Source organism: Bombina bombina, chromosome 5 (genome assembly GCF_027579735.1).
Source record: "Bombina bombina isolate aBomBom1 chromosome 5, aBomBom1.pri, whole genome shotgun sequence".
Classification (NCBI taxonomy): Eukaryota; Metazoa; Chordata; class Amphibia; order Anura; family Bombinatoridae; genus Bombina; species Bombina bombina.
This window is the reverse complement of record NC_069503.1, coordinates 200,599,157-200,619,164: the sequence shown is the minus strand read 5'-3', so window position 1 is coordinate 200,619,164 and position 20,008 is coordinate 200,599,157. Positions and strand designations below refer to the sequence as shown.

The 20,008-nt window shown below is 40.2% G+C and overlaps 1 protein-coding gene across 3 annotated transcripts in view; it reads left to right on the top strand.

Annotated features, from left to right (window-relative positions):
• ESYT2 (extended synaptotagmin 2) overlaps positions 1 to 20,008 on the top strand; it is a 581,700-nt gene that overhangs the window by 133,226 nt on the left and 428,466 nt on the right. The window lies entirely within an intron of this gene.

Genomic DNA, 20,008 nt, shown 5'->3' with positions numbered 1-20,008 from the left:
TCCAGGTCCAGGGATTATCAGGCAGAGATGGTGGATGCTTTAGCAGTTCCTTGGTTTTTACCAACCTGCTTATATCTTTATGCCTCTAGTTCTTCTTCCAAGAGTGATCTCCAAGATCATTATGGAACAATCGTATGTGTTTCTGACAGCACCAGTGTGGCCTCACAGGTTTTGGTATGCGGATCTTGTCAGGATGTCCAGTTGCCAGCCTTGGCCACTTCCTCTAAGACCAGACCTTCTGTCTCTGTCTCAAGGGCCATTTTTCCATCAGGGTCTCAAATCGTTAAATTTGAAGGTATGAAAATTGAACGCTTAGTGCTTAGTCATAGAGGTTTCTCTGACTCAGTGATGAATACTATGCTACAGGCTTGTAAGTCTGTTTCAAGGAAGATTTATTATCGAGTTTGGAAGACCTATATTTCATGGTGTTCTTCTCATAAATTCTCCTGGCATTCGTTTAGATAAAGGTTTGTCTGCAAGTACTTTGAAGGGACAGATCTCTGCTCTTTCTGATTTATTTCATAGAAAGATTGTTAAGTTTCCTGATATTCGCTGTTTTGTTCAGGCTTTGGTTCGTATCAAGCCTGTTACTAAATCAATCTCTCCTCCTTGGTGTCTTAATTTGGTTTTGAAGACGTTGCAGGTTCCTCCTTTTGAGCCGATGCATTCTTTGGATTTTAAACTACTTTCTTGGAAAGTGTTGTTTCTTTTGGCTACCTCTTCAGATAGAAGAGTTTCCGAATTGTCTGCTCTCTCTTGTGAGTCTCCTTTTCTGATTTTTCATCAGGATAAGGCTGTTTTGCGGACTTCATTTGAATTTCTTCCTAAGGTTGTGAATTGTAAAAACATTAGTAGGGAAATTGTTGTTCCTTCCTTGAGTCCTAATCCCAAGAATACTCTTTAAAGGTCTTTGGATGTTGTAAGAGCTTTGAAATATGTTGAAGCTACTAAAGATTTCAGGAAGACTTCTAGACTATTTGTTGTCTTCTCTGGTTCTAGGAAAGGTCAGAAAGCTTCTGCCATTTCTTTGGCATCTTGGTTAAAGCTTTTGATATATAAGGATTATTTGGAGGCGGGACAGTCCCCGCCTCAGAGGATCACAGCTCATTCTACTAGATCAGTCTCCACTTCTTGGGCTTTTAAGAATGAGGCTTCAGTTGATCAGATTTGTGGATTTATTTTTTTCAGCGGAAAATGGCTGTTTTTATTTTATCCCTCCCTTTCTAGTGACTCTTCTGTGGACTTCCACATCTTGGGTATTTATATACCATATGTCACTAGCTCATGGACTCTTGCCATCTACATGAATAATTTATGTAAGAATTTACCTGATAAATTCATTTCTTTCATATTGGCAAGAGTCCATGAGACCCACCTTTTTTTTTCTGGTGGTTATAATTTTTTGTATAAAACAACAATTATATTTCCAGTTCCTTTTTTATACTTTTTTTTACTCCTTTTTCTATCACCCCACTACTTGGCTATTCATTAAACTGAATTGTGAGTGTGGTGAGGGGTGTATTTATATGCATTTTGAGGTTTGGGAATCTTTGCCCCTCCTGGTAGGATTGTATATCCCATACGTCACTAGCTCATGGACTCTTGCCAATATGAAAGAAATTAATTTATCAGGTAAGTTCTTACATAAATTAAGTTTTTAGGTTCGAGTTGTCTGTTCTTGCAATAAATTTAACTGCAGACTGTTTTTTTTTTTAATTTATTGAATATTTTCAAGACCAAAAATTATATACAATGAATTATTAACTTTTTGGGTTATTTTCAAAATCTCTAAATACAAATACAAACTGTCTGACTCCTAAATATTCTTACTGGATTCTAAATTTTATACTGATTTTTCGATCCCTTTTCAAACATTCAAATATAGAAACATACATTTAAACTTTGCATTATTATACATTGTTATACTAATAAAAATAAGAATCAAATAATTGCTTTCATTTCTCCAACATAGGTGTGTCCGGTCCACGGCGTCATCCTTACTTGTGGGATATTCTCTTCCCCAACAGGAAATGGCAAAGAGCCCAGCAAAGCTGGTCACATGATCCCTCCTAGGCTCCGCCTACCCCAGTCATTCTCTTTGCCGTTGTACAGGCAACATCTCCACGGAGATGGCTTAGAGTTTTTTAGTGTTTAACTGTAGTTTTTCATTATTCAATCAAGAGTTTGTTATTTTCAAATAGTGCTGGTACGTACTATTTACTCAGAAACAGAAAAGAGATGAAGAATTCTGTTTGTATGAGGAAAATGATTTTAGCAACCGTAACTAAAATCCATGGCTGTTCCACACAGGACTGTTGAGAGCAATTAACTTCAGTTGGGGGAACAGTTTGCAGTCCTTTGCTGCTTGAGGTATGACACATTCTAACAAGACGATGTAATGCTGGAAGCTGTCATTTTCCCTATGGGATCCGGTAAGCCATGTTTATTACGATTGTAAATAAGGGCTTCACAAGGGCTTATTTAAACTGTAGACCTTTTTTGGGCTAAATCGATTGATATTAACACTTATTAGCCTTGAGGAATCATTTATTCTGGGTATTTTGATATAATAATATCGGCAGGCACTGTTTTAGACACCTTATTCTTTAGGGGCTTTCCCAAAGCATAGGCAGAGTCTCATTTTCGCGCCGGTGTTGCGCACTTGTTTTTGAGAGGCATGGCATGCAGTCGCATGTGAGAGGAGCTTTGATACTTATAAAAGACTTCTGAAGGCGTCATTTGGTATCGTATTCCCCTTTGGGTTTGGTTGGGTCTCAGCAAAGCAGATACCAGGGACTGTAAAGGGGTTAAAGCTTAAAACGGCTCCGGTTCCGTTATTTTAAGGGTTAAAGCTTCCAAAATTGGTGTGCAATATTTTCAAGGCTTTAAGGCACTGTGGTGAAAGTTTGGTGAATTTTGAACAATTCCTTCATGTTTTTTCGCAATTGCAGTAATAAAGTGTGTTCAGTTTAAAATTTAAAGTGACAGTAACGGTTTTATTTCAAAACGTTTTTTGTACTTTCTTATCAAGTTTATGCCTGTTTAACATGTCTGAACTACCAGATAGACTGTGTTCTGAATGTGGGGAAGCCAGAATTCCTATTCATTTAAATAAATGTGATTTATGTGATAATGACAATGATGCCCAAGATGATTCCTCAAGTGAGGGGAGTAAGCATGGTACTGCATCATTCCCTCCTTCGTCTACACGAGTCTTGCCCACTCAGGAGGCCCCTAGTACATCTAGCGCGCCAATACTCCTTACTATGCAACAATTAACGGCTGTAATGGATAATTCTGTCAAAAACATTTTAGCCAAAATGAACCCTTGTCAGCGTAAGCGTGGATGCTCTGTTTTAGTTACTGAAGAGCATGACGACGCTGATATTAATATCTCTGAAGGGCCCCTAACCCAATCTGAGGGGGCCAGGGAGGTTTTGTCTGAGGGAGAAATTACTGATTTAGGGAACATTTCTCAGCAGGCTGAATCTGATGTGATTACTTTTAAATTTAAATTGGAACATCTCCGCATTTTGCTTAAGGAGGTATTATCCACTCTGGATGATTGTGAAAATTTGGTCATCCCAGAGAAACTATGTAAAATGGACAAGTTCCTAGAGGTGCCGGGGCTCCCAGAAGCTTTTCCTATACCCAAGCGGGTGGCGGACATTGTTAATAAAGAATGGGAAAGGCCCGGTATTCCTTTCGTCCCTCCCCCCATATTTAAAAAATTGTTTCCTATGGTCGACCCCAGAAAGGACTTATGGCAGTCAGTCCCCAAGGTCGAGGGAGCGGTTTCTACTTTAAACAAACGCACCACTATTCCCATAGAGGATAGTTGTGCTTTCAAAGATCCTATGGATAAAAAATTAGAAGGTTTGCTTAAAAAGATGTTTGTTCAGCAGGGTTACCTTCTACAACCCATTTCATGCATTGTCCCTGTCACTACAGCCGCATATTTCTGGTTTGATGAACTGATTAAGGTGCTCGATAGTGACTCTCCTCCTTATGAGGAGATTATGGACAGAGTCAATGCTCTCAAATTGGCTAATTCTTTCACTCTAGACGCCTCTTTGCAATTGGCTAAGTTAGCGGCTAAGAATTCTGGGTTTGCTATCGTGGCGCGCAGAGCGCTTTGGTTGAAATCTTGGTCGGCTGATGCGTCTTCCAAGAACAAGCTACTAAACATTCCTTTCAAGGGGAAAACGCTGTTTGGTCCTGACTTGAAAGAGATTATCTCTGATATCACTGGGGGTAAGGGCCATGCCCTTCCTCAGGATCGGCCTTTCAAGGCAAAAAATAGACCTAATTTTCGTCCCTTTCGTAAAAACGGACCAGCCCAAGGTGCTACGTCCTCTAAGCAAGAGGGTAATACTTCTCAGGCCAAGCCAGCTTGGAGACCAATGCAAGGCTGGAACAAGGGAAAGCAGGCCAAGAAACCTGCCACTGCTACCAAGACAGCATGAAATATTGGCCCCCGATCCGGGACCGGATCTGGTGGGGGGCAGACTCTCTCTCTTCGCTCAGGCTTGGGCAAGAGATGTTCTGGATCCTTGGGCGCTAGAAATAGTCTCCCAGGGTTATCTTCTGGAATTCAAGGGACTTCCCCCAAGGGGGAGGTTCCACAGGTCTCAGTTGTCTTCAGACCACATAAAAAGACAGGCGTTCTTACATTGTGTAGAAGACCTGTTAAAAATGGGAGTGATTCATCCTGTTCCATTGAGAGAACAAGGGATGGGGTTCTACTCCAATCTGTTCATAGTTCCCAAAAAAGAGGGAACGTTCAGACCAATCCTAGATCTCAAGATCTTAAACAAATTTCTCAAGGTCCCATCGTTCAAGATGGAAACCATTCGAACTATCCTTCCTTCCATCCAGGAAGGTCAATTCATGTCCACGGTGGATTTAAAGGATGCGTATCTACATATTCCTATCCACAAGGAACATCATCGGTTCCTAAGGTTTGCATTCCTAGACAAACATTACCAGTTCGTGGCGCTTCCTTTCGGATTAGCCACTGCTCCAAGGATTTTCACAAAGGTACTAGGGTCCCTTCTAGCGGTGCTAAGACCAAGGGGCATTGCAGTAGTACCTTACCTGGACGACATTCTGATTCAAGCGTCGTCCCTCCCTCGAGCAAAGGCTCACACGGACATCGTCCTGGCCTTTCTCAGATCTCACGGCTGGAAAGTGAACGTGGAAAAGAGTTCTCTATCCCCGTCAACAAGGGTTCCCTTCTTGGGAACAATTATAGACTCCTCAGAAATGAGGATTTTTCTAACAGAGGCCAGAAAGACAAAACTTCTGGACTCTTGTCGAATTCTTCATTCCGTTCCTCTTCCTTCCGTAGCTCAGTGCATGGAAGTGATCGGGTTGATGGTAGCGGCAATGGACATAGTTCCTTTTGCGCGCATTCATCTAAGACCATTACAACTGTGCATGCTCAGTCAGTGGAATGGGGACTATACAGACTTATCTCCAAAGATACAAGTAAATCAGAGGACCAGAGACTCACTCCTTTGGTGGCTGTCCCTGGACAACCTGTCACGAGGGATGACATTCCGCAGACCAGAGTGGGTCATTGTCACGACCGACGCCAGTCTGATGGGCTGGGGCGCGGTCTGGGGATCCCTGAAAGCTCAGGGTCTTTGGTCTCGGGAAGAATCTCTTCTACCGATAAATATTCTGGAACTGAGAGCGATATTCAATGCTCTCAAGGCTTGGCCTCAGCTAGCGAGGACCAAGTTTATACGGTTTCAATCAGACAACATGACGACTGTTGCGTACATCAACCATCAGGGGGGAACAAGGAGTTCCCTAGCGATGGAAGAAGTGACCAAGATCATTCTATGGGCGGAATCTCACTCCTGCCACCTGTCTGCTATCCACATCCCGGGAGTGGAAAATTGGGAAGCGGATTTTCTGAGTCGTCAGACATTGCATCCGGGGGAGTGGGAACTCCATCCGGAAATCTTTGCCCAAGTCACTCAACTATGGGGCATTCCAGACATGGATCTGATGGCCTCTCGTCAGAACTTCAAAGTTCCTTGCTACGGGTCCAGATCCAGGGATCCCAAGGCGGCTCTAGTGGATGCACTAGTAGCACCTTGGACCTTCAAACTAGCTTATGTGTTCCCGCCGTTCCCTCTCATCCCCAGGCTGGTAGCCAGGATCAATCAGGAGAGGGCGTCGGTGATCTTGATAGCTCCTGCGTGGCCACGCAGGACTTGGTATGCAGATCTGGTGAATATGTCATCGGCTCCACCTTGGAAGCTACCTTTGAGACGAGACCTTCTTGTTCAGGGTCCGTTCGAACATCCGAATCTGGTTTCACTCCAGCTGACTGCTTGGAGATTGAACGCTTGATTTTATCGAAGCGAGGTTTCTCAGATTCTGTTATCGATACTCTTGTTCAGGCCAGAAAGCCTGTAACTAGAAAGATTTACCACAAAATTTGGAAAAAATATATCTGTTGGTGTGAATCTAAAGGATTCCCTTGGGACAAGGTTAAGATTCCTAGGATTCTATCCTTCCTTCAAGAAGGATTGGAAAAAGGATTATCGGCAAGTTCCCTGAAGGGACAGATTTCTGCCTTGTCGGTGTTACTTCACAAAAAACTGGCAGCTGTGCCAGATGTTCAAGCCTTTGTTCAGGCTCTGGTTAGAATCAAGCCTGTTTACAAACCTTTGACTCCTCCTTGGAGTCTCAATTTAGTTCTTTCAGTTCTTCAGGGGGTTCCGTTTGAACCCTTACATTCCGTTGATATTAAGTTATTATCTTGGAAAGTTTTGTTTTTAGTTGCAATTTCTTCTGCTAGAAGAGTTTCAGAATTATCTGCTCTGCAGTGTTCTCCTCCTTATCTGGTGTTCCATGCTGATAAGGTGGTTTTACGTACTAAACCTGGTTTTCTTCCAAAAGTTGTTTCTAACAAAAACATTAACCAGGAGATTATCGTACCTTCTCTGTGTCCGAAACCAGCTTCAAAGAAGGAACGCTTGTTACACAATTTGGATGTTGTTCGCGCTCTAAAATTCTATTTAGATGCTACAAAGGATTTTAGACAAACATCTTCCTTGTTTGTTGTTTATTCAGGTAAAAGGAGAGGTCAAAAAGCAACTTCTACCTCTCTCTCTTTTTGGATTAAAAGCATCATCAGATTGGCTTACGAGACTGCCGGACGGCAGCCTCCCGAAAGAATCACAGCTCATTCCACTAGGGCTGTGGCTTCCACATGGGCCTTCAAGAACGAGGCTTCTGTTGATCAGATATGTAGGGCAGCGACTTGGTCTTCACTGCACACTTTTACCAAATTTTACAAGTTTGATACTTTTGCTTCTTCTGAGGCTATTTTTGGGAGAAAGGTTTTGCAAGCCGTGGTGCCTTCCATTTAGGTGACCTGATTTGCTCCCTCCCTTCATCCGTGTCCTAAAGCTTTGGTATTGGTTCCCACAAGTAAGGATGACGCCGTGGACCGGACACACCTATGTTGGAGAAAACAGAATTTATGTTTACCTGATAAATTTCTTTCTCCAACGGTGTGTCCGGTCCACGGCCCGCCCTGGTTTTTTAATCAGGTCTGATAATTTATTTTCTTTAACTACAGTCACCACGGTACCATATGGTTTCTCCTATGCTATTATTCCTCCTTAACGTCGGTCGAATGACTGGGGTAGGCGGAGCCTAGGAGGGATCATGTGACCAGCTTTGCTGGGCTCTTTGCCATTTCCTGTTGGGGAAGAGAATATCCCACAAGTAAGGATGACGCCGTGGACCGGACACACCGTTGGAGAAAGAAATTTATCAGGTAAACATAAATTCTGTTTTTATAGACTTTTTAATCACTAAGTATTACTGCCCTCCTAAAGGAGAATCTGACTCCAACTTTGTTAAAAATCCTATGACCAACAAAAGAAAGGGGGTGTTCCCTTCCTCCCCTCCAATGATTGCCTAAAACTAAGGAATTCTCTTCTGTGTAAAGCATGTCTCAGCTATTCAGAGCCAACAAATGGGCAAATTAATTGAATCTGGATATCTCTAGGGTATAATTGAATTAGTTGTCTCCATTTATGAAAGAAGCGCCTAATTTTCTAATCAGAATCTATAGATTATATCAAATTGTTCTACTATGAATTGGTTATGTATTTTCTTAATACATTCTGAAATAATAGGGCTTTTTGTAGATTTACAATGTTTTTAAGATTAAATTCTGACCAATTTAAATGATTATTAGGTGTTCAATCTAAAATATGTTTAAATAGTAGCTTTATATTGTATATTTTATTCAGCCAGAAATTAATCATACCCCAGAAACCGAATTGGGAACTGAATTTTGTTACCAAAAATTATATATTTTACTCACTTTTCGCCTCCCCATAATTTTAATTGTTGTTGAATTTCCCCCAGAAATGAACTTTACCAAGCAGTGATTCAACCTACTCCCAGCTGATGAGTGGCAAAAACCACGAAACAGCTGTCCTGGGATTGGTTAGAATCACTGTACTAACCCTAGCTAAGCATAAAAGCTGTGTAATGCAGCAGTGCTATGGCATAAAGGGAAGTCTGTCTTTAAAAAGCAGGCTAAAAGTAAAAAGGTGAGTCATTGTGAACCTCATTTGCATATCTTACCCAGATTTCTTTGCTGCATTGGGAACAGTGTAGTCAGAGAGTTTCTGGGTTTATAGCAAGTCTTCTGACTTGTTTAGATTTGTAAATGGTTTATACAATGAGTTATTTTCTCTATATTTTATATATATATATATATATATATATATATATATATATATATATATATATATATAAATATTTTTTTAAATAAAAAAAATATATAATTTTAAGAGGCTTTTTAATTAACTTCTTTAATCAAATTGACTTCAGTTTCCTGGTATACTTTGTGAAAATCATTTACCCAGGAGTAGCAATGCACTTATTGGAGCGAAGGGGCAATTGGAGCCTCATTGGCACAGCTTACATAATATCGCTTTTCCCCAAAAAAGCGTTCCAGACTGATTTAAGTGATTACAAAGGATTCTTTTGTCTCAATCCCATGTAAGTAATTGGTGCTATACTTTGATAAAATATTACCAAGCCTTTTTTTTAAATCTCCTTGTATTTCCACAGTGAGGGCATACTGATGGTGGTTGATCTGATGATCTCTAGGATCTAGTTTGACTGAGAATGAATAGTTGCATGCATGGCACATTTTCCTCTGGCTAACACTGGCACACATCAGACTTCTATAAGCATTTGTCTTTAAATCTCATTCAGTTCCACCAGTATGTTTGTTTTTAATTGTAAATGTGACGTACAGGGTTGACTAACCCTGTACTAGTGACTTGTTTGGCACAGACCCTTTCCACCTTAACCAGTTTCTCACAATCTAGACAAGCCTGTGACAGTTCAGTGGGTGCACAGGTTAATAAACAGTCTCTATTCTGTACTAGACCTTAGAAAAATGCCCAAATACCCCTTAAAGGGACACTGAACCCAAAAAAATTATTTCGTGATTCAGATAGAGCATGCAATTTTAAGCAACTTTCTAATTTAATCCTATTATCAATGTTTCTTCTTTCTCTTGCTATCTGTATATGAAAAAGAAGGCATCTAAGCTTTTTTCTTGGTTAAGAACTCTGGACAGCAGTTTTTGATTGGTGGATGAATTTATCCACCAATCAGCAAGGACAACCTAGGTTGTTCACCAAAAATGGGCTGGCATCTAAACTTACATTCTTGAATTTCAAATAAAGATACCAAGAGAATGAAGAACATTTGATAATAGGAGTAAATTAGAAAGTTACTTAAAATGTCATGCTCTATCTGAATCACAAAAGAAAAAATTTGGGTACAGTGTCCCTTTAAATGCCACTCACACTAACTATCTTTGCTGCCACCACCTAGAATTATAATATAGGGAATTTTAAAGAAAACCCCAAACTAACAGAGAATACCAAAACACAATTTAGTAGAAAATCAATCTAAAAAACACAGTAGTAGTATAACCGATATCTTTCAGTAACGTGGTTCAATTATTAGACAAAGGCAAAACTTACGGCTAGATTTAGAGTTTTGTCGGTAAGGACCCGCGTAGCTAACGCCGGCTTTTTTCTGGCCGCACCATAAAAATAACTCTGGTATTGAGAGTCCACATAAAGGCTGCGTTAGGCTCCAAAAAAGGAGCGTAGAGCATATTTAACGCAGCTTCAACTCTCGATACCAGAGTTGCTTACGGACGCGGCAAGCCTCAAAAACGTGCTCGTGCACGATTCCCCCATAGGAAACAATGGGGCTGTTTGAGCTGAAAAAAAACCTAACACCTGCAAAAAAGCCGCGTTCAGCTCCTAACGCAGCCCCATTGTTTGCTATGCGGAAACACTTCCTACGTCTGCACCTAACACTCTAACATGTACCCCGAGTCTAAACACCCCTAACCTTACACTTATTAACCCCTAATCTGCCGCCCCCGCTATCGCTGACCCCTGCATATTATTATTAACCCCTAATCTGCCGCTCCGTAAACTGCCGCTACTTACATTATCCCTATGTACCCCTAATCTGCTGCCCTAACATCGCCGACCCCTATATTATATTTATTAACCCCTAATCTGCCCCCCACAACGTCGCCTCCACCTGCCTACACTTATTAACCCCTAATCTGCCGACCGGACCTGAGCGCTACTATAATAAAGTTATTAACCCCTAATCCGCCTCACTAACCCTATAATAAATAGTATTAACCCCTAATCTGCCCTCCCTAACATCGCCGACACCTAACTTCAATTATTAACCCCTAATCTGCCGACTGGAGCTCACCGCTATTCTAATAAATGTATTAACCCCTAAAGCTAAGTCTAACCCTAACACTAACACCCCCCTAAATTAAAACATAATTTATGTAAGAACTTACCTGATAAATTCATTTCTTTCATATTAGCAAGAGTCCATGAGCTAGTGACGTATGGGATATACATTCCTACCAGGAGGGGCAAAGTTTCCCAAACCTCAAAATGCCTATAAATACACCCCTCACCACACCCACAATTCAGTTTAACGAATAGCCAAGAAGTGGGGTGATAAAAAAGTGCGAAAGCATATAAAATAAGGAATTGGAATAATTGTGCTTTATACAAAAATCATAACCACCACAAAAAAAGGGCGGGCCTCATGGACTCTTGCTAATATGAAAGAAATTAATTTATCAGGTAAGTTCTTACATAAATTATGTTTTCTTTCATGTAATTAGCAAGAGTCCATGAGCTAGTGACGTATGGGATAATGATTACCCAAGATGTGGATCTTTCCACACAAAAGTCACTAGAGAGGGAGGGATAAAATAAAGACAGCCAATTCCTGCTGAAAATAATCCACACCCAAAATAAAGTTTAATGAAAAACATAAGCAGAAGATTCAAACTGAAACCGCTGCCTGAAGTACTTTTCTACCAAAAACTGCTTCAGAAGAAGAAAATACATCAAAATGGTAGAATTTAGTAAAAGTATGCAAAGAGGACCAAGTTGCTGCTTTGCAAATCTGATCAACCAAAGCTTCATTCCTAAACGCCCAGGAAGTAGAAACTGACCTAGTAGAATGAGCTGTAATCCTCTGAGACGGAGTTTTACCCGACTCAACATAGGCAAGATGAATTAAAGATTTCAACCAAGATGCCAAAGAAATGGCAGAAGCTTTCTGGCCTTTTCTAGAACCGGAAAAGATAACAAAGAGACTAGAAGTCTTTCGGAAAGACTTAGTAGCTTCAACATAATATTTCAAAGCTCTAACAACATCCAAAGAATGCAACGATTTCTCCTTAGAATTCTTAGGATTAGGACATAATGAAGGAACCACAATTTCTCTACTAATGTTGTTGGAATTCACAACTTTAGGTAAAAATTCAAAAGAAGTTCGCAACACCGCCTTATCCTGATGAAAAATCAGAAAAGGAGACTCACAAGAAAGAGCAGATAATTCAGAAACTCTTCTGGCAGAAGAGATTGCCAAAAGGAACAAAACTTTCCAAGAAAGTAATTTAATGTCCAATGAATGCATAGGTTCAAACGGAGGAGCTTGAAGAGCTCCCAGAACCAAATTCAAACTCCAAGGAGGAGAAATTGACTTAATGACAGGTTTTATACGAACCAAAGCTTGTACAAAACAATGAATATCAGGAAGAATAGCAATCTTTCTGTGAAAAAGAACAGAAAGAGCAGAGATTTGACCTTTCAAGGAACTTGCGGACAAACCCTTATCTAAACCATCCTGAAGAAACTGTAAAATTCTCGGTATTCTAAAAGAATGCCAAGAAAAATGATGAGAAAGACACCAAGAAATATAAGTCTTCCAGACTCTATAATATATCTCTCTAGATACAGATTTACGCGCCTGTAACATAGTATTAATCACAGAGTCAGAGAAACCTCTTTGACCAAGAATAAAGCGTTCAATCTCCATACCTTTAAATTTAAGGATTTCAGATCCTGATGGAAAAAAGGACCTTGCGACAGAAGGTCTGGTCTTAACGGAAGAGTCCACGGTTGGCAAGAGGCCATCCGGACAAGATCCGCATACCAAAACCTGTGAGGCCATGCCGGAGCTACCAGCAGAACAAACGAGCATTCCTTCAGAATCTTGGAGATTACTCTTGGAAGAAGAACTAGAGGCGGAAAGATATAGGCAGGATGATACTTCCAAGGAAGTGATAATGCATCCACTGCCTCCGCCTGAGGATCCCGGGATCTGGACAGATACCTGGGAAGTTTCTTGTTTAGATGAGACGCCATCAGATCTATTTCTGGAAGTTCCCACATTTGAACAATGTGAAGAAATACCTCTGGGTGAAGAGACCATTCGCCCGGATGCAACGTTTGGCGACTGAGATAATCCGCTTCCCAATTGTCTATACCTGGGATATGAACCGCAGAAATTAGACAGGAGCTGGATTCCGCCCAAACCAAAATTCGAGATACTTCTTTCATAGCCAGAGGACTGTGAGTCCCTCCTTGATGATTGATGTATGCCACAGCTGTGACATTGTCTGTCTGAAAACAAATGAACGATTCTCTCTTCAGAAGAGGCCAAAACTGAAGAGCTCTGAAAATTGCACGGAGTTCCAAAATATTGATCGGTAATCTCACCTCCTGAGATTCCCAAACTCCTTGTGCCGTCAGAGATCCCCACACAGCTCCCCAACCTGTGAGACTTGCATCTGTTGAAATTACAGTCCAGGTCGGAAGCACAAAAGAAGCCCCCTGAATTAAACGATGGTGATCTGTCCACCACGTTAGAGAGTGTCGAACAATCGGTTTTAAAGATATTAATTGAGATATCTTTGTGTAATCCTTGCACCATTGATTCAGCATACAGAGCTGAAGAGGTCGCATGTGAAAACGAGCAAAGGGGATCGCGTCCGATGCAGCAGTCATAAGACCTAGAATTTCCATGCATAAGGCTACCGAAGGGAATGATTGTGACTGAAGGTTTCGACAAGCTGAAATCCATTTTAGACGTCTCTTGTCTGTTAAAGACAGAGTCATGGACACTGAATCTATCTGGAAACCCAGAAAGGTTACCCTTGTCTGAGGAATCAATGAACTTTTTGGTAAATTGATCCTCCAACCATGATCTTGAAGAAACAACACAAGTCGATTCGTATGAGATTCTGCTAAATGTAAAGACTGAGCAAGTACCAAGATATCGTCCAAATAAGGAAATACCACAATACCCTGTTCTCTGGTTACAGACAGAAGGGCACCGAGAACCTTTGTAAAAATTCTTGGAGCTGTAGCTAGGCCAAATGGCAGAGCCACAAACTGGTAATGCTTGTCCAGAAAAGAGAATCTCAGGAACTGATAATGATCTGGATGAATCGGAATATGCAGATATGCATCCTGTAAATCTATTGTGGACATATAATGTCCTTGCTGAACAAAAGGCAAGATAGTCCTTACAGTTACCATCTTGAACGTTGGTATCCTTACATAACGATTCAATATTTTTAGATACAGAACTGGTCTGAAGGAATTCTCCTTCTTTGGTACAATGAAGAGATTTGAATAAAACCCCATCCCCTGTTCCGGAACTGGAACTGGCATAATTACTCCAGCCAACTCTAGATCTGAAACACAATTCAGAAATGCTTGAGCTTTCACTGGATTTACTGGGACACGGGAAAGAAAAAATCTCTTTGCAGGAGGTCTCATCTTGAAACCAATTCTGTACCCTTCTGAAACAATGTTCTGAATCCAAAGATTGTGAACAGAATTGATCCAAATTTCTTTGAAAAAACGTAACCTGCCCCCTACCAGCTGAGCTGGAATGAGGGCCGCACCTTCATGTGGACTTAGAAGCAGGCTTTGCCTTTCTAGCAGGCTTGGATTTATTCCAGACTGGAGATGGTTTCCAAACTGAAACTGCTCCTGAGGATGAAGGATTAGGCTTTTGTTCTTTGTTGAAACGAAAGGAACGAAAACGATTATTAGCCCTGTTTTTACCCTTAGATTTTTTATCCTGTAGTAAAAAAGTTCCTTTCCCACCAGTAACAGTTGAGATAATAGAATCCAACTGAGAACCAAATAATTTGTTACCCTGGAAAGAAAATGGAAAGTAGAGTTGATTTAGAAGCCATATCAGCATTCCAAGTTTTAAGCCATAAAGCTCTTCTAGCTAAAATAGCTAGAGACATAAACCTGACATCAACTCGGATAATATCAAAAATGGCATCACAGATAAAATTATTAGCATGCTGAAGAAGAATAATAATATCATGAGAATCATGATCTGTTACTTGTTGCGCTAAAGTTTCCAACCAAAAAGTTGAAGCTGCAGCAACATCAGCCAAAGATATAGCAGGTCTAAGAAGATTACCTGAACACAGATAAGCTTTTCTTAGAAAGGATTCAATTTTCCTATCTAAAGGATCCTTAAACGAAGTACCATCTGACGTAGGAATAGTAGTACGTTTAGCAAGGGTAGAAATAGCCCCATCAACTTTAGGGATTTTATCCCAAAATTCTAATCTGTCAGACGGCACAGGATATAATTGCTTAAAACGTTTAGAAGGAGTAAATGAATTACCCAATTTATCCCATTCTTTGGAAATTACTTCAGAAATAGCATTAGGAACAGGAAAAACTTCTGGAATAACCACAGGAGATTTAAATACCTTGTCTAAACGTTTAGAATTAGTATCAAGAGGACCAGAATCCTCTATTTCTAAAGCAATTAGTACTTCTTTAAGTAAAGAACGAATAAATTCCATTTTAAATAAATATGAAGATTTATCAGCATCAATCTCTGAGACAGAATCCTCTGAACCAGAAGAGTCATCAGAATCAGAATGATGATGTTCATTTAAAAATTCATCTGTAGGGAGAGAAGTTTTAAAAGATTTTTTACGTTTAGTAGAAGGAGAAATAACAGACATAGCCTTCTTGATGGATTCAGAAACAAAATCTCTTATGTTATCAGGAACATTCTGCACCTTAGATGTTGAAGGAACTGCAACAGGCAATGGTACTTTACTAAAGGAAATATTATCTGCATTAACAAGTTTGTCATGACAATTATTTCAAACAACAGCCGGAGGAATAGCTACCAAAAGTTTACAGCAGATACACTTAGCTTTGGTAGATCCAGCACTAGACAGCGATTTTCCTGAAGTATCTTCTGACTCAGATGCAACGTGAGACATCTTGCAATATGTAAGAGAAAAAACAACATATAAAGCAAAATTGATCAAATTCCTTAAATGACAGTTTCAGGAATGGGAAAAAATGCCAAAGAACAAGCTTCTAGCAACCAGAAGCAATGAAAAATGAGACTTAAATAATGTGGAGACAAAAGCGACGCCCATATTTTTTAGCGCCAAATACGACGCCCACATTATTTGGCGCCTAAATGCTTTTGGCGCCAAAAATGACGCCACATCCGGAACGCCGACATTTTTGGCGCAAAATAACGTCAAAAAATGACGCAACTTCCGGCGAAACGTATGACGCCGGAAACGGAAAAGATTTTTTGCGCCAAAAAAGTCCGCGCCAAGAATGACGCAATAAAATGAAGCATTTTCAGCCCCCGCGAGCCTAACAGCCCACAGGGAAAAAAAGAGTCAAATTTTTGAAGGTAAGAAAAAATGATTAATTCAAATGCAATATCCCAAATATGAAACTGACTGTCTGAAAAATAAGGAATGTTGAACATTCTGAGTCAAGGCAAATAAATGTTTGAATACATATATTTAGAACTTTATAAACAAAGTGCCCAACCATAGCTTAGAGTGTCACAGAAAATAAGATATACTTACCCCAGGACACTCATCTACATGTTTGTAGAAAGCCAAACCAGTACTGAAACGAGAATCAGCAGAGGTAATGGTATATAAATAAGAGTATATCGTCGATCTGAAAAGGGAGGTAAGAGATGAATCTCTACGACCGATAACAGAGAACCTATGAAATAGACCCCGTAGAAGGAGATCACTGCATTCAAATAGGCAATACTCTCCTCACATCCCTCTGACATTCACTGCACGCTGAGAGGAAAACCGGGCTCCAACTTGCTACGGAGCGCATATCAACGTAGAATCTAGCACAAACTTACTTCACCACCTCCATAGGAGGCAAAGTTTGTAAAACTGAATTGTGGGTGTGGTGAGGGGTGTATTTATAGGCATTTTGAGGTTTGGGAAACTTTGCCCCTCCTGGTAGGAATGTATATCCCATACGTCACTAGCTCATGGACTCTTGCTAATTACATGAAAGAAATATAATTTACATCTAACGAAATTAATTATCTCTTATTAAATAAATTATTCCTATTTAAAGCTAAATACTTACCTGTAAAATAAATCCTAATATAGCTTCACTATAAATTATAATTATATTATAGCTATTTTAGGATTAATATTTATTTTACAGGTAACTTTGTAATTATTTTAACCAGGTACAATAGCTATTAAATAGTTAATAACTATTTAATAGTTACCTAGTTAAAATAACAAAATTACCTGTAAAATAAATCCTAACCTAAGTTACAATTAAACCTAACACTACACTATCATTAAATTAATTAAATAAAATATCTACAATTACCTACAATTAAACCTAACACTACACTATCAATACATTAATTAAATACAATATCTACAAATAACTACAATGAAATAAACTAACTAAAGTACAAAAAATAAAAAAGAACTGTTACAAAAAATAAAAAAATATTTACAAACATAAGGAAAATCTTACAACAATTTTAAACTAATTACACCTACTCTAAGCCCCCTAATAAAATAACAAAGCCCCCCAAAATAAAAAATGCCCTACCCTATTCTAAATTACTAAAGTTCAAAGCTCTTTTACCTTACCAGCCCTGAACAGGGCCCTTTGCGGGGCATGCCCCAAGAAGTTCAGCTCTTTTGCCTGTAAAAAAAAACATACAATTCCCCCCCCCCCCCCAACATTACAACCCACCACCCACATACCCCTAATCTAACCCAAACCCCCCTTAAATAAACCTAACACTAAGCCCCTGAAGATCATCCTACCTTGTCTTCACCATACTAGGTTCACCGATCCGTCCTGGCTCCAAAATCTTCATCCAACCCAAGCGGGGGCTGGCGATCCTTCCAGCGGCTGAAGAGGTCCAGAAGAGGCTCCAAAGTCTTCATCCTATCCAGGAAGAAGAGTAGATCCGGACCGGCAACCATCATCTTCCAAGCGGCATCTTCCATCTTCATCCGATGAGGACCGGCTCCATCCTGAAGACCTCCACCGCGGACCCATCTTCATCCGGCGACGTCCAACTGAAGAATGACGGTTCCTTTAAGGGACGTCATCCAAGATGGCGTCCCTCGATTTCCGATTGGCTGATAGGATTCTATCAGCCAATCGGAATTAAGGTAGGAATATTCTGATTGGCTGATGGAATCAGCCAATCAGAATCAAGTTCAATCCGATTGGCTGATCCAATCAGCCAATCAGATTGAGCTCGCATAATTTATATTGTAGCTATATTAGGATTTATTTTACAGGTAAGTATTTAGCTTTAAATAGGAATAATTTATTTAATAAGAGTTAATTAATTTCGTTAGATTAAAATTATATTTAATTTAGGGGGGTGTTAGTGTTAGGGTTAGACTTAGCTTTAGGGGTTAATACATTTATTAGAATAGCGGCGAGATTCGGTCGGCAGATTAGGGGTTAATAATTGAAGTTAGGTGTTGGCGATGTTAGGGAGGGCAGGTTAGGGGTTAATAAATATAATATAGGGGTCGGCGGTGTTAGGGGCAGCAGATTAGGGGTACATAGCTATAATGTAGCTGGCGGCTCTTTGTGGTCGCAGATTAGGGGTTAATTATTGTAGGTAGGTGGCGGCGACGTTGTGTGCGGCAGGTTAGGGGTTAATAAATATAATATAGGGGTCGGCGATGTTAGGGCAGCAGATTAGGGGTACATAGGGATAATGTAGCTGGCGGCGGCGTGCTGACGGCAGATTAGGGGTTAATAAGTGTAGGTAGCTGGCGGCGACGTTGTGGGGGGCAGATTAGGGGTTAATAAATATAATATAGGGGTCGGCGGTGTTAGGGGCAGCAGATTAGGGGTTCATAGCTATAATGTAGGTGGCGGCGCTTTGCGGTCGGCAGATTAGGGGTTAATTATTGTAGGTAGCTGGCTGCGACGTTGTTGGGGGCAGGTTAGGGGTTAATAAATATAATATAGGGGTCGGAGGTGTTAGGGGCAGCAGATTAGGGGTACATAAGTATAACGTAGGTGGCGGTCGGCAGATTAGGGGTTAAAAAAATTTAATCGAGTGGCGGCGATGTGGGGGGACCTCGGTTTAGGGGTACATAGGTAGTTTATGGGTGTTAGTGTACTTTAGAGCACAGTAGTTAAGAGCTTTATGAGCCGGCGTTAGCCCAGAAAGCTCTTAACTACTGACTTTTTTCTGCGGCTGGAGTTTTGTCGTTAGATTTCTAACGCTCACTTCAGACACGACTCTAAATACCGGAGTTAGAAAAATCCCATTGAAAAGATAGGATACGCAATTTACGTAAGGGGATCTGCGGTATGGAAAAGTCGCGGCTGAAAAGTGAGCGTTAGACCCTTTTTTGAGTGACTCCAAATACCGGAGGTAGCCTAAAACCAGCGTTAGGAGCCTCTAACGCTGGTTTTCACGGCTACCGCCAAACTCCAAATCTAGGCCTTAATAAGGGAACATTTATTATGAGCTAACAAACTGTCCCAGTGCATTTGTATTAAAAAAAACAGGAGTTATCAATTTACACACAGCAAACAGTTTTTAAAATATATGGAAATTAACAGAACCTATAACTTTACCAGAATAGTCTTTGCTTCTAGGGAAATGGAACGACGCTGTTATGAACAGCTTCCCATTTAGAATGACCTCTTTTGTGTAAAGTTTCCCCCCATTATACATGAAAATATCAGCTCAGGTTCCTAAGGAAGCCTCTCTGGGTTAGAGGGTTGTAAGAGAGAGTCCATCCCCAGCTGTTATGACCTTTCTTTATTTCCATGCACACTTAATTTACCGGCAAGCCAGAACAATAAAGTCTTTAGGCCGCAGGAAACATTTTAATACCAAACACCAAATATTTTAATTTTTTTTTATAATGCATTATTATATATAGTAATTTTTATATATAGTATATTTCTTTACAAAGCTGATTGTCCTGTTACCCTAAATTTGTGACATAATGTCATTTAACTATGATACATTTTATGGCTGGTATCAGGCTCTGGAAATACCTCCAGGATTAGCGATGTGCACTTTCCAAGCTTCAAAAGGATTGTTATATAAACAAAAGTATGTGTGTCTGTTTTCTTGTCAAAGATAGTTCTGCTGTATTTCTCGGCTATTTACGACTCTTCATCAGAACAAAAAAATAGAGAACAATTAACCCCTGAACAATTAACAGTACAGAGCAATTAACAGTACAGATCAGGTCCGCAAGACCTTGTTAAATGCGGAGAGCAATACGCTCTCCGCATTTAACATTGCACCA